Source organism: Carassius auratus, chromosome 25 (genome assembly GCF_003368295.1).
Source record: "Carassius auratus strain Wakin chromosome 25, ASM336829v1, whole genome shotgun sequence".
NCBI lineage: Eukaryota > Metazoa > Chordata > Actinopteri > Cypriniformes > Cyprinidae > Carassius > Carassius auratus.
The window spans coordinates 8,515,919-8,522,605 of record NC_039267.1 but is presented as its reverse complement, the minus strand read 5'-3'; the positions used below and the strand labels follow the sequence as shown (position 1 = coordinate 8,522,605).

At 35.3% G+C, this 6,687-nt stretch overlaps 1 pseudogene; it reads right to left on the bottom strand.

The window, feature by feature from the left end:
- On the bottom strand, positions 1–5,697 carry LOC113043745 (synaptotagmin-12-like; annotated as a pseudogene).
- Positions 5,698–6,687: the final 990 nt, after the last annotated feature.

Here is a 6,687-nt window from a genome sequence, read left to right as displayed (position 1 = left end):
TGATGTTCATTCTACAAAACATTTTATGTGTTTAGGATGTGATTCACTGATTTTGGTATGAAGTTTCTACATTCTATCATCAAAAGATGTAATTATTGCGGCAGTTAAAACATTTGTACATTTTCTTTCGTGCCAAAGAAAACTGTGAAAGGAAATGTATATTGGTTCATACATAGTCCAGTTTGATATGAATGACCATGTATTTTATGCAATGTTGGGGTTATGCATTACAAAGTACAAAACTACAAAGTACATGTTTCTGTGATGAAATAAAGTAAGGGATTACTCTTTATTTTCCAGTAATCCAGTAACAGTTACTATTTTGAAGTTACTTGCGCTACATATATGATTTTAATGTACTAAGGCTAATTTAACAACAATATTTAAGTATCAACAACAAATATACTATTGATCAAAAAGCACTTTCTTATATTTTGACATGCTAACCAAGTGTGAGAATAGCAGAAATGAGTGGCTCTCTTGTGAAATGGAAAATACATTGTACTCTAATATGCATGTTACAAATCCAAAGAAATTTAAATTTATCCCCTGGCAAAAAAATAAAAAATAAATAAATCTTCCAGCCACACTGAACTGCAATCTGAATTTGACAAATTGGCCATGTAAAATGAATCTGTTTAAGTTTGGATTTTAGGATCGATTAAGTGAATTATTTAATAATAAAATAAAATAATATCGAATGTTAATAGTTACTGTTCAGAGCAACCAGTTATCACATTGCTATACAAAACATAAGAGGTAAATATTAAAAGACTACTGTTTTTTTTTTTTTTTTTTTTTTTTTTTGCAACTTCCCCAAAACAGATTTTAGAAAGTACTTGCACGCCCCCCACTGGTAAATAGCATTAGCCAAAATAAATAAATAAAAACATAAATAAATTGGTACTTTGATTTAATTTACTTAAATATCTTTAAAAAAACGGAATAACTCTATTGACGAAAATAAATCAAAAGTAAAACACCTCAATGCTGAGTTTAAGATAGGTTATGTGGCTCAATGGTGCCACTATTAGGCTAATAAGTTTCATTGCACTTGCCTGAGAAAATAGACTGGAAGTCCATTTGTTTTTATGCTGTATATTTGTTATTTTAATGTGTTTAAGCAGAGAAAAATAAGATTATTCAAAATCATAATATTAAAAAATATTTATGGCCAAATAAATAATTTTTTTCTTTTTTTCTGCTTAGTACAACAGAATGTGGCTACAATTTCTGTTACATTTTACAATTCACCCAAAGGCTGCAGCACACAATCAGCCACCCTGTTATCATATGTAGAAATGAAGTTAACCTGGATAAGAAAACCTGGATTTCAAAGACCCTTACAGATGAGACATCCTGAGCCGCTGATTTCTCTTTCTCTTTCTCTCATTACAGTTCCAACCATCCTCGAGACAGCTGAAACACAAAGACTTTCTCTTCATATGCAATGTCTTTACTGTTAGGACAGTCAGACAGTAGGCACCATGCAGACAGGATTCAGAGGACAGGGGTCAGGACTCAAGGACTTAGGTCCTCCGGAGCGGGTGCCACATTGAAACCGGTTTCCGCAGGGTCGCCAGCATCTGGTTCCAATGAGTTATTCCCATTCCACTGGCCTCTGGTCCGATGATCACATGACCCAGGTTTTCACCACGGCCATCCTCTGTGCTCTCAGCGACCGTCACTCTCAGAGAGAGATCCTGATAAACACCAACAAACCTTACAAACGCTGATGATAGACATAGAACACTAAATGTATATAATGTCATACAGACAGACACAGTCAGACAGACACAGTCATACAGAAAGACAGAGTCAGACAGACAGACAGACACACACACACCGACAGACAGACACAAACAGACAGACAAACAGAAACAGTAAGACAGACAGACAGACATACACAGGACCCAGTCAGACAGACACAGACAAACAGACACAGACAGACAGACAAACAGACAGACAGTCAGACACAGACAGAAAGACAGACAGACAGACAGACACAGGCAGACAGTCATACAAAGACAGACAGATACAGACAGACAGACAGACAGACAGACAAACATACACACAGACAGACAGACAGTCAGACAGTTAGACACAGACAGACAGTCAGACACAGACAGTCAGACAGACCAGACAGACAGTCAGACAGTTAGACACAGACAGACAGTCAGACACAGACAGTCAGACAGACAGACAGACAGACAGTTAGACACAGACAGGCAGTCAGACAGTCAGACAGACAGACAGACAGACAGACAGTCAGACAGTCAGACAGTCAGACACAGACAGATAGACAGTCAGACAGACAGATATTCAGACAGACAGACACAGGCAGACAGTCATACACAGACAGACAGACAGATACAGACAGACAGACAGACAGACACACACACACACACACACACACACAGACAGACAGTCAGAAAGACAGACACAGACAGACAGACAGACAGACAGACAGACAGACATTCAGACATACACAGGCAGACAGTCAGACACAGACAGACAGACAGTCATACAAAGACAGACAGACAGACACACAGACAGACAGTCATACAAAGACAGACAGACAGACAGACAGACAGACAGACACAAAGACAGACAGTCAGACAGTTAGACACAGACAGACAGTCAGACACAGACAGACAGACAGACAGACAGACAGTCAGACAGACAGACAGAGTCAGACAGAATAAGACCTGCAGGACGATGGCTGGCACTGAGAAGATCATAGCCTCATTGAAGATTGGATTAGTATCATCTCTTTTTATGGATGTCTTCTTTTTGCTGATCTTCCTGGCGTCCTGGAGAAGGTACACCTTCACAAACGGATCTGTTCACATGGAAACAGACAGAATTCAGTTCAAATATTAGCAAAGTAGCAGATGTTCCTGGATTCTATTTCTAGAACAACATTTCAATCAGCAAGTTGTTGCTCCAGCCGCTTATACTAACTCTAATTGATAAAATATTGTTTCACTAGAATCTAGCTCAGCTTCACACCTGCTGTAAGTCTTTCCATTAGTCCAGACCAGGTTCTTTGCTTTGGCGATGACTATAGTGAGACGTTCTGCAGTCGGCAAATAACTGAGAGACAACAGGATCTCTCCGACAGCGTCCACAGCCTGAAGAGAAAAAAAAAAAAGATCATTTTTGAACAGCTTCTATCACCTGACCCCTCTGAAAAAAATTATTCACCACTTTTTGAACTTTCTGTTACTATATAAAGTGAGGACACTGTATAAGATAATTGACCTTGTTGATGTCCTGCAGGTAGAGCCAGGCATTAAACGGCCTGAATGCCAGGTCCAGATCTGACAGCTTGAGCTCTGCCCACTCCAGCACTGATGCTCCGTTCATCTGAATCCACACCAAAGGTGGAGAACCGCAGACTGTTCTCCTCCAGAATTTACTGAATCCATTGGAACAGAGAAGCGCTCGTCAAACATCACGGTGAAGGCATTTCTCTGGACCTGCAGAAGAGAATAAAGAGAAAGAGACATTTCACTATCACTAATGATATGGGATTCAATTTGTACTTTCGTAGCTGGTTTTCTACATTAGTTTTTTTTAGACGCAGCTCCGAATCATATACGAAGTCTATTAACTTCTCTTGTATATATGGCATTAATGATGTTTGAATGGTGATTTCAGTATTTAATGATTATTTACACCCCATAAAGATCCCTTAAAATTTAATTGGATGTTTTTGTAAATTTTAAAGACTTCTATATTTAAATGAGCTCAGTTCTGATTGGCTGATGTCTTTGCTTTATAAAATACTGATGGTATTGTTAACTAAAACTTAATAAATTAAAAAAATTAATAAAGCATTTATATATATATATATATATATATAGTATATTATAATATATATATATATATAATATATATATATATATATATATATATATATATATATGATAATTATTGGGTGAAAAAACCCTACACTTTAAGCCCTTCACTGAAAATGTGAATGTTGACTTGGTAACAAACTGAAATAAAGTATTAACATCACTAATAAAAAAATATTGAGTAATATTAAACAAACAAAGCCTCAATCAAAATGAAAAACGTATATAAAAAAAATACTAAAACTACCAATAAATGATCATTGAACTAAAAATATTAATTGAAAGCTAATTTCAAAAATATTAATAATACTGTAATTGTACAGTATATAAAATGACACTGATATTGTTGCTGAAGACTTCATGGAGACTTTATGAAATATTTAATGTGTTGAGGGTTTTTGACCATCATATATGTCAGTTTCTTTGTAAATTAATCTATTAAACTTTAATATCAACCTAACAGGAAAAATCCATGTATTTCATGATAAGACAAGAGTCTTATGGTTTAATACCTGTGTGGGCCCCAGGCTGATCTGCTGAGGGACCAGCGTGACGGTAATGTAGCAGCCCAGGAAGTTCTCCTCCTCCTTCTCCAGGAGGTCTTTACCCTGGTGCAGTGAGACGAGCAGAAGTGAAGCCCGAGTGTCCACCTCCAGCGTGACCTCCAGCTGTCCCACCGTGAACTCGTGCCCGAAGGTTTGAGCGATAGAAAGAGATGGAGCACAGCGATTCAGAGGACGCGGAGCGGTTCAGGGTGCCTCCGCTCGGGTCCAGCTCTCGACTCATCAACTCCAGCGTTCCCAGATCCCGAAGCCCATCTGGAGTGTCCAACAGCTGGAGACTCGGCTTTCGGCTCACAGAGGACGCCCTCCGCTGGTTGGAAGCTGCAACGCGCTGCATGAAAACCAGTCAGTATCATATTATAAACACAGCATTCTGTTTTATTTTTTGTTTTAGACAAAATTATAAATTATTATAATACTTATGTATTGTAAATGGTACATATATATATATGTGTGTGTGTATACAATATATGTTTAGTCTTAATATAGTTTACTCATATAATTTTATTTTTAATATTTAAGATTTAAATTAATATATATACTTTTTTTATATTGACATTACTATATAGATAGATAGATAGATAGATAGATAGATAGATAGATAGATAGAAATTCCAAATAATAATTAAGAAAAATTCAATAAATTATATATTATTTATTTTTTATATATACTTTTTTTATCTTTTTTAATGAATTTACTATAAATTTGTTTTAGAAAACTCTGTCAATATATGCATTATAATACATATATATATATATATATATATATATATATATATATATAATATATATATATTATATATATATATATATAATATAATATATATATATAATTTTTACTATTAAGATGGAAAACCCATGTGGAAAACCAGTGCTTGATTACAGAAAAGTGGTTTGATTACCTTCTGTCTGACCTCAGAGTGGGAGGAGCCATATTTCTCCTGCAGGTAGCGGTAGTGGAAGTTTGGGTACGGAGATGGAGTCGGGAAGGAGCCGGATTTATATAATTTCCACAGATTCACTATAACCACAGCAAACAGAACCAGGAAGCCGAACACAAACAAACACACCTCCCAGCCAGGCGGGTTCAGCACCACTGATACACACACACACACACACAACACACACACACACACACACACAACAACTCACTTAGAGGAACTCATATGAAAACAAGAGGCATATGAATGATGACTGCTCACCGCTCAGGTGATATTCAGAAATATCCTGACCCTGCACAGACATAGTGCCACCTGAAACACACAGCACAGTACAACACGTTCTTAAACACATTGTTAATTTAACATGGTAACCAGAGTTACCACAGTTATTATCATCACAAACTATAATATATATGACCTATAGGTAAAAACCATGGCAGCATCACAGTACATGAAAAAAGACCAGAAAACATGATATTTTCGTGGCACATATCAAAATAACATTAAAATACCATAATATGGTATTACTACAGTAGTACATATGCAAATGTACTATGGTATTACCATGGTAAAAAAAAAAAATGTCCAGAAAAACATGGTATTAACATGGCCCATATCCAAATAACATCAAAATATCATTATTATTACCAAGGTACATATCCAAAAATACCATGGCAATACCATGGGTACAAAATGTGATGTTGTGATGGTGCATGCAAATAATTGTCCAGAAAAACATGTCATAATCATGGATCATATCCAAATAACATTAAAATACTATAGTATTTCCATGGTACATATACAAAATACCATGGTAAAAAAATGGCTTTATCATCAGGTTTCAAGAAATCATATTACTGTAGTAAAAAAAAATAATTATTAGAATATCTATGCATTGTAAATTATAATATATAACAGTTAATATTAATTAATAAAACATTAACTTTTTAATAAAGCAAGATTAATATGAAGTAATTCATATATATATATATATATATATATATATATATATATATATAGAATATTTTATATTAATACCATTAGTCTATAATTTTACTCTATTCAGACATTTATTATAATAATTTATCATTTGTTCCTCAGATTTTCTGTGGATCCTTTGCAGAGTTTGGGGTATTTCTATGGTAAATGCCCAAAAAACATGGTACATGTCAACATTTTAATTATAATTTATAAATGTATAATGATTTGTATTATCATTATTATAACCAGTGCTTTAAGTGGGCCGGTACGCACCTGTACTCAGTACCACCACTTCCAAAATAGCTCTTGAGCATACCACCACCTCTCTGTGCGCCAGAA